At 42.4% G+C, this 13,896-nt stretch overlaps 3 protein-coding genes across 6 annotated transcripts in view; 2 read left to right on the top strand and 1 right to left on the bottom strand.

Moving 5' to 3' along the window:
- Positions 1-13,896, bottom strand: part of Gcn2 (eukaryotic translation initiation factor 2 alpha kinase Gcn2) — a 387,266-nt gene that overhangs the window by 117,863 nt on the left and 255,507 nt on the right. The gene's annotated exons all lie outside the window — the stretch shown is intronic.
- The window catches only part of LOC143367013 (uncharacterized), a 236,059-nt gene that overhangs the window by 55,653 nt on the left and 166,510 nt on the right, over positions 1-13,896 (top strand). The window lies entirely within an intron of this gene.
- The window catches only part of LOC143367031 (uncharacterized), a 426,392-nt gene that overhangs the window by 391,638 nt on the left and 20,858 nt on the right, over positions 1-13,896 (top strand). The gene's annotated exons all lie outside the window — the stretch shown is intronic.

The following is a 13,896-nucleotide window of genomic DNA, read 5'->3' as shown; positions in this document are numbered from 1 at the left end:
TTGCAAATTTGATGTCCGGTTAAAGTATAAAAGAATTTGAAAAAAAAATATATCCTTCTTCTGTGGTGAATTCTCTGTTCATTAAGTTTCTTTAATTGGCGGAGATTGAAAAACTCTATGTAGTTGGAGCACGGTGACAAACATCGCGCGATGCGCCTGGTTTCAGGTAGGTGGGAGCGCTTGGTCGACTAATGGTGCAATAAAAAATAAACCAATATTCTATTCAAAATAAACTGTATTAACGCAGTCGTACTATATTACATTCCATAAAAGGGGAATATCGGAGTCTGGGTTAGGTCTGAACAAAAGGTGAATACACTTCTTGTTATCGCTGCTGTATTAATAAATAACACGAGATTACTCGCGGGGGTTGCAATACGCTCTGTGGAGGAACACCTGAAGAAAAAGGATAGTCCGCTCACTGCGAATGACCCCGCCTGCGTCGTCTTCCTTTTAAATTGGAGACGGATCCCTTATCATTTCGGAATGTACACGCGCTCCAATATCAAAACAAAAGCACTTGTGACGTATTCCGTATGAGAGAAGGTGGGCTTGAAGTCCGATTGGTCCTAACCTAACCAATCTACCCTGCATACCTCCCAAACGGTCACTCTCTTGAAGAGGCCCTTTTCACAGCAATATCTGCTCCCCGAGGCCCAGCGGACTACGCCTTTTCTTCCTGTGTCTCTCCACGAGGGAGAGTTCCTTCGATAGCATCTTTATGACTGCGGATTGGGCTAAGCTAAGCACAGAAGTTGGTGAAGAAAGACACAAGGCACTTTCCACCCCTCCGCATGCGTCATTTGTGCGCGCTCAGCCTGCTCAGCGTATAGGCATTCAGGTCTGGATCCAGTTTTAAAGCGCTAAGCCACTCCTTCATGAGCAACAGTGTTGTGGTGGGGAGTGATCGTACGTCAGGAACACAGCTAGTGGCCACAGAGTGGGGGAACTGCTTACGGGGTCGCTCTTGGCTTTGGTCGCGAGCAATTGAGACCGCTCTTGCCTGTCCCAACCTAGCTGTGCAGATCTGGTTTATCAGAAAGTGAATTTCAAACTTCGCTATGTATGGGTGCATTTGACTAAAAATCTTGTAAAAAGGAAACTCTACGATGGGTCCTATTCGGATCTTCATAAAATTTTAAAGCGTGAATCTAGTGGTCATATGATGATATTCTGTATAACAGTTTGTGCCAGTGCACATTTTTTATAAATAGTTAAATTATATTCCCATAAAAGATCTTAAGTTCATACAGGGGTCATACAAGGTGTTCCAAAAATGCTGCGGTTTCTTGAAGGGGGTGACTCAGGGGGTAATTGCAAACAAGTTTTTTCTTTCCGAAAATGTTTTTCGAGGTTTTGTTAACGAGATATTAACAAAAGGAACTGACCAATCAGAGCGCGACTCTGGTGGCTGAGTTCCCGCGATGGCGTCGCCGCGAGCCGCGCTGCGACTACGAACAAGCAACTCGACATGCATCGAAGGAAATTGCGTAGAATGGCAAATGAAAAAGACGTAACAAATAAAATCGAACATTTTGTTATGGTTTCTTTGTTATTTAAAGTGAATAATGAATAAAGGATAAATGGATGAAAATCATGTGTAACGTAAAAAGACGAATACATAGGTTCTTTTAGAGGAATCGAAAATAATAATTATTTGAAGTGGGAGGATAAGGAATACGTAAATTTCCTTGTGTTAATAACGTAGCTACGAAAAGGTAATGTAACAGGAAATGAATGAAAAGTGATAGTAGCTCGTTATTGTGATAAAAATCTGTAAGTCAATAACGGCCAACATTGTTGCTGATAACGAATAAGTCTGTTTAAAAACGCCGAAGAAATATTTATGTACGGAAATTTTGAGAATTATCGCCAGAAAAAATGTGTGGCCGAAAACTGCCGAAATGTATGTTCTTCACCAACTTTAACTGTTTGTAGCTCATAGCTGCGTTAACCAATTTTGATGAAATTTTCAGCACATACCACTTAAATCTACAAAAGGCATTTTTTAAAATTTCATTACAGGCTCAGATAAAAAAGTTGAAAACACGATATTAACTATTTTTTTCGCTATTCCGACCGATTGCATTTTTTTCAAAACGACGAATCATGACGGATTTTTTTTATTCAGACCGCTTGTACGAGATGAATTGTGCACACCGTTTGGGGCGGCGCCAGTAAACACATTCTACGCCACTGCACGCAGCCGCCATATTTTTAAATATTTTTTTATTCTCAGACCTGTTTTATAATCTATAAACATGTACCTATACAACACAAAAACAATTAAACCAATCGGACTAATAGTTTATCCCTGAATCACTCCCAAACATTGACCACGTTTTAGTGCCGAGAAACGTATATGACCCCTTAAGGAGTTATTAACAAGGTATGATATGTGACTGCGAAGAGCGTCTGATTCATAAACGGAAGGTTTTAAGTTCGCTGCTCACTTATCAGTGACAGTGTCAGTTCCCTGCAGTGTGCCATTGGTAAGAAGAAGAAAGTCTCTATACCCTCTTTTTCGTACCAATGAACGTTGCACGGAACTGACACGTTCATTCACTAATTAATGACGACCCTTTAAGTTCGACTACGCATATATTGTCCGGTCACTCATTCTCACTCCCTCCCGTTTGCTGCAGGAACTACAGAAGTACAGAAATGTCCGGATAAGTTGATAACTTCAAGTGCGGAGAATATCTTTTATTCGGGGTGAGAGGCGAATTTCACACCACGAATTTCATGTTTCACTCAGTTTTATGAGTTTCGGCGGTCGAGGATAGGTGGCCGGAAATACGAGGAAAGCACTAGCCATTAAGGGGACAGAGCAGTCGAAAAATCGATTTTTTATTATATTTTCCGAAAGTACTATCTTTTCCGAATAAAATGCCGCTTGGTTTATAGTAAAATTCGCAAAATTGTAGATTTGGTAGCTAAAACGTCAAGCGGCAACCTTGTGACCGTCTCCGGTTAGCGAGACGGTTACCGGTGGGACGGAGGAGTTAGATGCCGACTCAGTCGGTAAGACCAGGTTCGACGAATGATCAGAGGCGTGGTTCTAATAAATAAGAATTGTTCATTTTTGGTTATACAATTCCGAGTCGCGGGTTCTAGGTTCGGCTCGATCGCGTCGGCGTTAGTTCACGCGGCGGCGGTGCTTGCGACGAGCTGGGGGACGGAGGATGTGGAGGTAGTGAACGTTCTGCCCTGACGGTCTACAGGGTGTCCCACTAAGGAGTGGACAGCGCGATATCTCTTAAAGTATTGTCGATAAAAATATAAAAAAAATAGGGAATTGCATGGTTCGAGGGGGCCCATTTATTAGCGCGAACGAATTTTGTTTTCGATTATTATTTTAAAAGATACGATGGTCAAGTTCGGTTTTTCAAATGGAACTATTTTTTTTGAACACCTGAGTTGATAGTGCGTTCCAAGACAAATTCAATAAGCTTTAATGTATACACTTTATTTCCACTGGTTTTTAAGATATTGCGCTTGCAAATTTACTGATTTTGACTGCAAGAAACCCCTCTGGAATGGGAAAAACCGGGGGCGGTCTTACTGACGCCACGGGTGGCACTGCCTGTTGAAATGGATACTTACCTGCCAAAGGTCTACGCCAGAAATGGCAGGCCCAAAGGCTGGACAATTCTTTTCCGTCAGAAATGCTACTTAGGTAGGTACATCTGCGGTTGGATTGGTTCTGATACAATCTGCTCCCTATGGATGAAATTTAGTCTAGCAACTTTCACTCCTCCTAACCTAACCAATCCAACTTGCATCCCTCCCAAAAGAACCGGCCATCCGAGCGTAGAAGCAAATGCGAAATAAAAGTAACGATGCGCTTCTCGATACCGCAGATGTACCTACCTAAGTAGCATTTCTGACGGAAAAGAATTGTCCAGCCTTTGGGCCTGCCATTTCTGGCGTAGACCTTTGGCAGGTAAGTATCCATTTCAACAGGCAGTGCCACCCGTGGCGTCAGTAAGACCGCCCCTGGTTTTTGCCATTCCAGAGGGGTTTCTTGCAGTGAAAATCAGTAAATTTGCAAGCGCAATATCTTAAAAACCAGTGGAAATAAAGTGTATACATTAAAGCTTGTTGAATTTGTCTTGGAATGCAATATCAACTCAGGTCTTCAAAAAAAATAGTTCCATTTGAAAAACCGAACTTGACCATCGTATCTTTTAAAATAATAATCGAAAACAAAATTCGTTCGCGCTAATAAATGGGCCCCCTCGAACCATGCAATTCCCTATTTTTTTTATATTTTTATCGACAATACTTTAAGAGATATCGCGCTGTCCACTCCTTAGTGGGACACCCTGTATAAGGCGCGTTGTGCGGGAGTCGTACAATAGACTTCCGATGTGCAATAGGGCTCTAGCCTATTGGGCGCGGAGACACCTCATCGGCAAGGTAGGGCGCAAGATTGCTCTCGGCCTATTTCGGAAAGGAGGCTGGTAATCGGCACCGTGTGACTATGGTCAACACGTGCACCCCTCACGGATACAAAAAGAGCGTCTTGGATGTACGGTCCGGCGGTGTTTGCACACTACTATGTACTGTACAAGAGCTGTCCACATTGCTCGCTGTGGCCTTTATATTGACAGACCGTATATCTTCGCTCGCGAGACGATTCGCGGTTTCGCGGCCGCCTAGCGGTCACGGTCGGAACTCGGCTTAACCAATCTGCGCTGCATGCTCGCACGGCGCGTGACGTGGCCTCGTCACAACCTATAGCGTCGCCTTTCCCCCGACACTTTAAAGGCGTTTTTCTCGAATCTTTTTTTCTCTTGGTTTTTTCCTGATTCCGAACGAATGGAGGTTCAAATCGACGAGAAAAAATTACAGGATGTGTAAAACATGTGTCATTCGTGATTTTTGCACGAAAAAATAAGGATTTCAACTTTAAATAGCCGCTATTTTGTTTTAAATTAATATTTCGGAAAATTCTCTCCGTCAACCTGAGGATACATTAATTTACTAACGAAATCTTTTTTGTTTGTTGATTTTAGATAATCTGGTTCCGAATGGCAGTGCTCACCGCAAAACCAAAATTTTTATAAGAGGTAGAGGAGTTAAATGAAACCCAAGACCACTACTGGTAAAAATGCGATATTATATTCGGTGCTGAATGTAAGAAAAGGGTCCGTCCGTTTTCGAGACGCTGTGGTAAACTGCGCGTCGGTGGAAATCACGGATTCGACCGCTCATTGAGAAACATTTGACAATCGTCTGCTTCGGTGCGGTCGCCGCAGCCATGGCAGCGCGAGCAGATCCACGATGTCTTGACCAGCTTCTCCGCTCAGCGTCGAATTATCTTACATTTTAAAAATGCTTCTTGGATGTCGGTTGTTACTTTATTATAAAAGTAAATATTTTTCTACGAAAAAATTACCAAATGTTCTTTGCATTTTGCTCTGTTAAGCGCAAAAAGTTCTGTAAGCATATATGCTTCCGCTTTTTCAAAAAAAAAAAAAAAAAATACAAAGATTTGCCTCTTTGCGGCCGCCTGACTAGGTATAACCTCTTAACCAGGGGTGGAATAAGTGAAGGAAGGAAATAGGAAAAGAGCGAGAGAGAAAACTGAAGAAATGCCGAGATCGGTAAAAGAGAAAGCTACGCGAGAAACGACTCCACTTTGGCTCGCGCGGGCCTGGTTGCCACATGTTCTTGACGAACACCAGGCCCAAGCCAAACCCTCAAAAAACGAAGAAGAATAGGCAGGAAGTTGTAAACAGTAAGAGAATTTAGTGATGTGAAAGTTAGAAACGTAAGAAAAGAATAGTATCGCAAAAAAGAACGTGGTGGTAGAGACGCCACAATTCCGTCAAATCTTCCCTTCTTGTTCTTATCTTCCCTTCCTCGTTGCATCAACTCCATCCCATCTCTGTCACACTCGGATCCGTACAGTTATACCCTTCAGACTCCATTCGCAACTTGGGACTCACTTGCGATCCTCTGCTCTCATATGCTCAGCATGTTTCCTCTCTGTGTCGTAAAGCCTAGTCTCGTTTACGTCTACTTTACCCCGCCCGTCATATTCTTTCATTGGCACAAAAACTGTTATTATCCCAGTCTTTGATTATTTCCTTGTTTGATTATTGTAATGTTGTCTATTGTCCATGTTTATCCTCTCGCCTTTTTCTCCCTATTCAACGTGTACAAAACTCCTGTTTGCGTTTTTCTTTTTGTGCCCCCAAGTTCCGTCATATCTCCCACCTATCTAAATTTGAATCCTTGTTCGCCTATATTTCTGTTCACTGTTACACATCCCTTCCACCTGATATTCGAGGGCTAAATTTGTTTCTTGATTTTAAATGTAAAGCTCAACGATATATATTTCTACACTATTTCTAAGTCACCTCTATATTCTTTCTGTTCCTTGTCTGATCCTTGTCTGCCCACCTATGTTTATGCTTTTCTATCTTAATGCGCCATAATAATTTTTTCTCTTAATAATTATTTCTCTTAATTTTTCTGTATTTTCTTTTCTTTCCTAGTTTTAGCTTTAGTTTTCGTTATTTAGTTACGGTTAGGTTTCTAACAGTATTGTATTGCAGCCTCGCCTTTTACTTCGCTATTCTTTATGTATTACTGTGCTTTGTATGTTTCCAAGTAATAAAGACGAATAATAATAATAAAGAAGGCACGGAACAAAATTTCCCAAATTATCAAAGTTAAGACATCTATGAAAGGTTCGCTTTTTTCTGAGCAATAGTCCTGCTAAATATTTTTGGTTGGCGTATGGGTGTGCGCACGCGTGTATTATGTGTCTGTTTGGTGTTCACAAAATTGGGACTTTTTTTTAATGTTTCTTTATCCCATGCATGTTTCTTTTTATAAAAATGAATTCTCTTGCTTTAAATTCTTACTATTTCAGTCGCTGAATGGTTCATATTCAGCTGAACATTGAATAATCTCGGGGATGGTAAAGATCACCTTTTACGCCTTCACGTGGCTGACCCTGTTAAGGGGGTAGACACGTCACGTGACCCGGCTGATTTGGCATGTCGGTATTACAGCAGGTTTATTCTGTACAGAAATGATAATACCGATAGATACGCGGGTGCCTGATGAACGCGAGAGGGAGCTGTTTGCAATTTCCATATTCTATTCTGAATATGGAAAGAAATTCTCAGCTGTTGCGTTATACTTGTAAAAAATTCATTGCACACTTTAATTACTTGAAATGTGCTTATGCTACAATATGCTACGTTGGCAGTAAGGAATTGTAAGTGAAAAGAAAAAATAGATGAGGGGATATCCCCAGAAAATAAAGTTCATTAGGTTGGGTTAGGCATTTTTTTAGTAGCAAAACACTGAAACAGAACATGAAAGTTATATACTTATTATAAGATAATTAAACGTCCTATGCAGAAAGCAGTTGAACAAACATTTACATATAAAATTGTGTTGGTGCAATAGTGACTTTAGATTGCAATTGCTTATTCGATAGCTTTTCATATGCGCTAATGCACTCGCCGGTGCTACTGCGATGTTGTCATCGAATATACAGAAACAGAATTTGTTTATTTTTCACCATATCAACATGAAAGTGGCATCAATGGATTCCTGACATTCTCACGATTAAATTGACAGAAAATAATTTAAATCGGACTATTTTTAACGAAACGGAGTTTCAATTCTGCAAATAAATTTTTCACGTAATTTCCTTAATTATTGCCCGAATTATATCATTTTTGGAACCAATTTGCTCGAGAAAACATTAGAAACCGATTGACGTCACTTTCGCAAAGATCTGATTAGAAATTGCAGAACTTCAGATTCGTCACTGCTTAGTGCGCAACATTGTATGGCCCCGCTGGTTTCGAGCGTCGAAGCCCACGAAACTCAGCGAGACACATGAATGTTGGCGAGCATCGCGTTTGACAACTTTAGCTAGAGAATCACCCGTATAAATGCTAAGAAACGATAGTGTGAAGTGGCGCGCGTTTCAACTGCACATTGACAATACCGTAGATACTGTATGGCCTAGAATATTAGCTCTGTATTACGATATTCTTCACCAGAGCACTGCATTCACGAATTAAAAAATAAATGATTTGGTCAATTAGTTAAAATGAATGATCTGTGCATGATTTTAATGAGGCCTAATTTAATTGCACTTACAAACTGAATTACTAATTGTAATTAAAAGAATACTTTTTAACGTGCAACATGAAGCCGCGCACGCAAATAGTTGCGCGCATCGTCGAAAGCATCAGAAATAATATGTACAGTCTCCCGATTGTTGAGAAACCTTGAGGCTTGGATTATCGGGAAAGACCTACCCACCCCACTGTTTTGCTTTCTCGCTGCGAGCGAGGACCCTCGAGCCCTAGTAGACCGCCCGTTGACAGCCGAGAGCAAGACAACCAACGAGCTAGATAAAATACTCAGCACAGAAAAATAAAATGTTCATGTTTTTGATAAGTGTTGATGAAAGAATTATCAATGGTTTTTGTAGGGTTACCCGATGAAAATGATGTCAAATAGGGAGCAATTCGGTGAATTTTTAGTGAATGTAGAGTGTGTCCTGATCATGTATTCATAAGAAATAAATTATAATGAAAAAAAATTTAAAAACAAGCTTTTATTAAAATGTACTAAAAAAGAAAATAATAATTTATTCATACTGTTACGTCCGAAACCGAGATAGTGATTAGTGATTGATTCCGGAACGTAAAGAGGGATCTTGCCCCGTCGCCTCCGGCGTAACCGTAATCCCTCGGGCCGGTCACGCTTTTTGGAGTACTGTGCGGGGCAGGTGGATTGGCATTAAAGATCGAGGAGGAAAAGAAGAGATGTGCGTGTTTCGTCTTGGGACCGTCAGCCAGACTCATCAGTAGGGCTATAGGACGGCCCCTGCCCTAAACACACGGGGACTAAGAGGAAATAAACTCGGAACTTGTATATATACTGTTGTTTGCAAAAATGTTGACGAGCAGAAACTTGGTGGTCCGATCGAGTGTATCCTCATAGGCCCACGGTTCTCTAACACAGTGGTAGAGGTAAGGTACACGTATTGTCGCTGTTAGCCGACGCGTCACGTAAACGAATCGGCGAGCAGCACCGCGTGACGAGGAGAACGAAGGATGCAACGTGTGCCGCTAAGAACATACGAATGGGGAATTGGGGAGTTCCGCGGCAGAGAGTGGGGCGGCGTGGGCGAGGTAGCCCCCTTGGCCCGCTCAGCATCCTGCCGTCAACATTTTTGCAAACTACAGTACGAACGAGAGTGGACGATAGGACTTGCGAGAAGAGTAGACCTCTAGCGGCGCCGGCGGAGTCTAACCGGGCGTGACCCATGTGGTGGGTCCGGGACGTCCCAATACACTTTACGGAAAAACATTAGGAATCTATTGGTGTCACTTCTATATCGAATCGATGAAGAAATAAAGCATGTCATTTTTGCATAAGCTGTGAATCATCGCCTGGGCAACGCGGAGAAGACGAAATGACACCGGGCGGTCGACCATGAAATGTTTCACTACATAGTATTAAAAATACTTTATTCTTCATCGCATCGATATGGCAGTGGCACTAATGGATTCCTCATGTTTTTCCGATGAAACACATATCAACTGTCATGTAAATCGAACTAAGTTTAACGCAGTTATCGAAATCGATTTTTTTATGAAATTTCCTTAATTATGATACGATTTATATTGTTTTTGGACTATTTTCATCGGGAAAACATAAGGAATCGATTGACACTACTTTCACGAAGATCCAATGAGAAATGCAGAAGTTCGATTCGTCACTCCTTAGGGAGCAACATTTGGCCCCCCTGGTCTCGAGGGTCGAACTCCTCGACACCCATCGAGGCACGGCTTATCGGCGACATTGCTATTAAACACTCTAGCGAGAGAATAACCCTTTATTTGCTTTCCCGATTCCATAATCCGATCGGAGAACTGAAAATATTGTATTGTCATCGGAACTACGTATGTGTTCAAAATTTTTTGTCGATCGGACATGTGAAAGTGGTTCAAAATTAGCTAACAATATTTAATTCTCACAAACTAACTAACGAACTAACGAACTCACAAGTGAAGCTAAATAAAAGCTTGTAAAAAGAGACCAAATTGCTTCGTGTTCGTCGACATAAACTCGCAAATCCATCGGTGGTAACACTCTCATCAAGGTGTAATGAGAAATATAAATAATTTCATGTTCAATACTGGATGACTCAAGTCGCCGTCGACCGACGGTCTCTCACTAGTGCGTTATTTCACTCGCATTCGGTTCACATTGTTCAGTCTCCTTGTTACGTGGTTCGAGTGAGGGCCCTGATAAAGATGAATTTATTTGGGAAACCAAAGTCGCGTCATCCGTGACACCTACTCGCGAACAGATATATGTATGTACGAGAAGAAGCAATGCATTTGCCCGATGACTTGAAGCAACATTTCAATAGGTAAATGCATGAAACTCTGGGATCAGGAATTCCGAACCCAGTGGTGCATATGTAAGAACTGGCGAAATTCAAGAATAGTTCGTCGTCTAAATTTTGCAATTAAAATATTTATTTGACGTGAATATAAAGATTGTCAGCAAAGTACTATATTTGTCGATTTGAGTTCTGCATTGAACTGATCTGTCACCGATCGAAGAATGTGTAAATAATTATCATTTCTTTGATGATAGTACCCCCATGGGTGATGTGGAAACCTATTGATACAGTGTTGCCCCAATGCGCCACGCGCAGTTCATATAGTACGGGCCTGAAGCGCTCCACGAACCTAGGCCGCCGCGGGGGCCAAGACGCGCGGCAGGAGAAAGGAGGCGTTGCCTTCGAAAATCGACCGCTGCGTTCACTTAAATCCCATGCCTGATTTAAATAATGCCCATCTCAGCATAGGACCGTAAAGAATTACAAAAAAAATCAGGGAGTCGACTGTTGACTGATTTGGAGACTTTTCCTTATTATATGTTATATACAAAAGTCGGAAGAATAAAAAAGAATAATAACAAGAGCAGTAATTTCAAATAATTTCAATACTTCCAGTATTAGTAAAAAAGTTTCAATGTCTCTTTTTTATTTCCAATAATGCGTCCATAAAATTATAACATAAATTAGACATTTCAAGTGATGAATGTGTTACAGTAAAAGCGTTAATTTAGTAAATGTATAGAATTCCCAGTAGTTCCTACTCAATGTATGCCTAAAATGCATACTATAATTGCCATATAACCTAACCTACAATCGTATGAAAATACATAACTAAATCACGCAAATACATTGAATACATCACGCTTTTATTGTGGCACTGGCATATATATCAAGTTACCTAACGCTTCAGTTTGGCTATGATTCCACGTTGTTAGTCTTCCCGAGTAGGCGCTATCTCGTGTGCACTACCTGAACTCAATTTGTCACGTGACTTGCTCTGTATTATCGCCAACATGGCGGAACTCGTATTTGGGAATGCAGTCACAAAAATACGTTTTTCGTCCTTATATGAGAAGATTTTGAGTTGAATAAAGGTTCGTTCGAATGAGGAAGGTTAAGTGCAGCGCGATCTGGTCATTGTTTGAGTCACAAAACTCTTTTAGTGACCTACAAATACTTGGATTCCGCGGGTGTATTTTGTCGACTTTGGCTTTACTTTGGACACTCATATTATTAGATATTAACAAAATCTCGTCGAACCATGACCAAAGCGCGCTGCATTGAATCTTCCTGTTTTGAATTAGACCTCACCGAATCTAAAATCTGTTCATATAAGGACGAAAAACTTATTCTCCCAATCCCATGCTTCGGGCCAGATTGTGTCGGTACACGTCGGGCTACATTACCCGTGTCTACCCCCCTAACTCTGTATAACAGACTCTTCCACACTATGCTTTCTCGTGGAAGAGCAGCCTTCCGTTCTTGCTAGCAAACGCGAGAGGAACGCTGCAAGCAGCAGTCGTTCAAGAGTGGAGACAATAGCGTAGTGTAACTAGGGCCAGAAGGGATCACCGGTTTCTATACTGACAAAATTGTTCTATCATGCGATTTTTGTTCCTCAAAGCACACAGAAACTGATTTTCTGCCGTCAAGTTTCTTCTTTCAGGACGACTTTGTTTTTCAATGAAACCAGCAGGAGGGAATCCTGAAGAAACAGTTCCGCCCATGTTTATGGGTCAGCAGTGGAAAATGTAAACCTGCTGAAGACCTTGGTAGTAGTATTCTCGTACTACCACCATTCTCGTACTTCACAGATCTGGGTTATAAAACTTCTCCTCACTGGCGCCTCACTCCTTTACACACGCCGCACGGTTAGCTGGAGATCGTTATAGATAATAATAGGAATTGAGTTTATGACACAAATGGGATTTCCACGGATTTATTTCGTGTCAGCTGTGGTTTACCTCAATTCACAACCAGAGGCGCTCCAAGATTTTAATCAAGGCTTCAAGGACTGCGATTTTCTTCCTGGTTATGAACACATTCAGGACTGCAGAGGATTTCCCGACCTGCTGGATACTGCCTGCGCTTGTAAGGATCGAGCGGTTCGAGTTTGGCAAAGAGTTTCTTGTCGTTAATACAATAAATTCTCTCCTTGGGGCTGGAGGTGAACATACAACGAATAGTGGACACTATTCCGAGCCGCCAATGGCGCGAGTGAAAAAACCCAACAGCGAGAGAGTCGGCTACGAAAGAGAGAAAGCATGATACTTTGTTAAGCTTCGTCTGTTACGTGCCTAAGCTCTACCTCTTCGAATTCGCTTCACGTGCGCGCCTACAATGTATCAGCGCTTTGCGTATTTATTATATCGGTTCGCATCGCACCTTCCTCTTCGTTGTGATTCACTTCGCGACAGCCAAATGGGACAATTATGCGCGGAACGTAGAATCCTTATAGTGTTGAAACATGACATTTTTTTAATTCTATAACGTATTAGATTGATGATATTATACTCGTAAATATACAAAGCGTTGATACATTGTAGGCGCGCACGCGGGTCGAGCTCGAAGAGGCAGAGCGTAAACGCGTGAAATACGAAACGTAACAAAGTATCATGCTTTCTCCATTTCGTAACCGACGGCAACTTCGAGTCGATACTTTCGTCCTCTCCCGCTCGTTCTGGGGATCCCTCACTCTCGACCCAAGCATTCCAAGAAATTGTAGGGATAGCGACCTCGCATACAACGCATGCGCGAAATGCGCTTATAGGGAAAATTAACTATATTTATGTGGCGGCACGGCAACCGAGCCGACACTCAAACGGCGAGAGACGCCCGTAAACAAGAATTCAGAGGAACCGCCAACAGATGGCGCAGCTCAACCGCAAGTACGGCTAAATCGGCTGGACAACAGGTCCTCCAGCAGGTGACAAAAGATTCCCGCACGTGACATAGGTCCAGGCAATAGATGAGAAGGCAGCGATGGCAAGGAACAATGGCGGAGAGAGAATGAAGCTTACATCACATTACGCTTCCGCTTCTATATCGCAACCGACCGCCCGCCGTGTGCTGGCGCTCGGGAACCTCGCCACAGCCGACTGCCAGATCATTCAGCGGGCTTACCGTGCCTCCCATCGCCACTACTTCCAACGCTTCACCGTCGCAGCCGTACGCCGTTGATCCCCAGTAGCGGATCAACAGGCTAAGAGCCCCGGACCATAACTACGCCGCAACAGTGGCGGACCGCCCGACCGGTGGCCACCAGCCGCGGAGGCCCGAAAGTGCACACACGTCGACCAGGCCGCCACCAGACAGTGATTACACGCCACCAGGATTACCGTCGAGGGACTGCGAGTCCTACACTCCTCCCGGCGAACCGGGAAACTTCATAACTGCGACAAAGCCCCTAATAAGATGGCGGCCGAAATGCAACGATGAGAACAATATTTGTACGTGTTAGGACAAAGGTTGACCCGTAGGTACCGATAATG

The sequence above is a fragment of the Andrena cerasifolii genome, chromosome 3 (genome assembly GCF_050908995.1).
Source record: "Andrena cerasifolii isolate SP2316 chromosome 3, iyAndCera1_principal, whole genome shotgun sequence".
NCBI classification, from domain to species: domain Eukaryota; kingdom Metazoa; phylum Arthropoda; class Insecta; order Hymenoptera; family Andrenidae; genus Andrena; species Andrena cerasifolii.
This window is presented reverse-complemented; position numbering and strand designations above follow the sequence as displayed.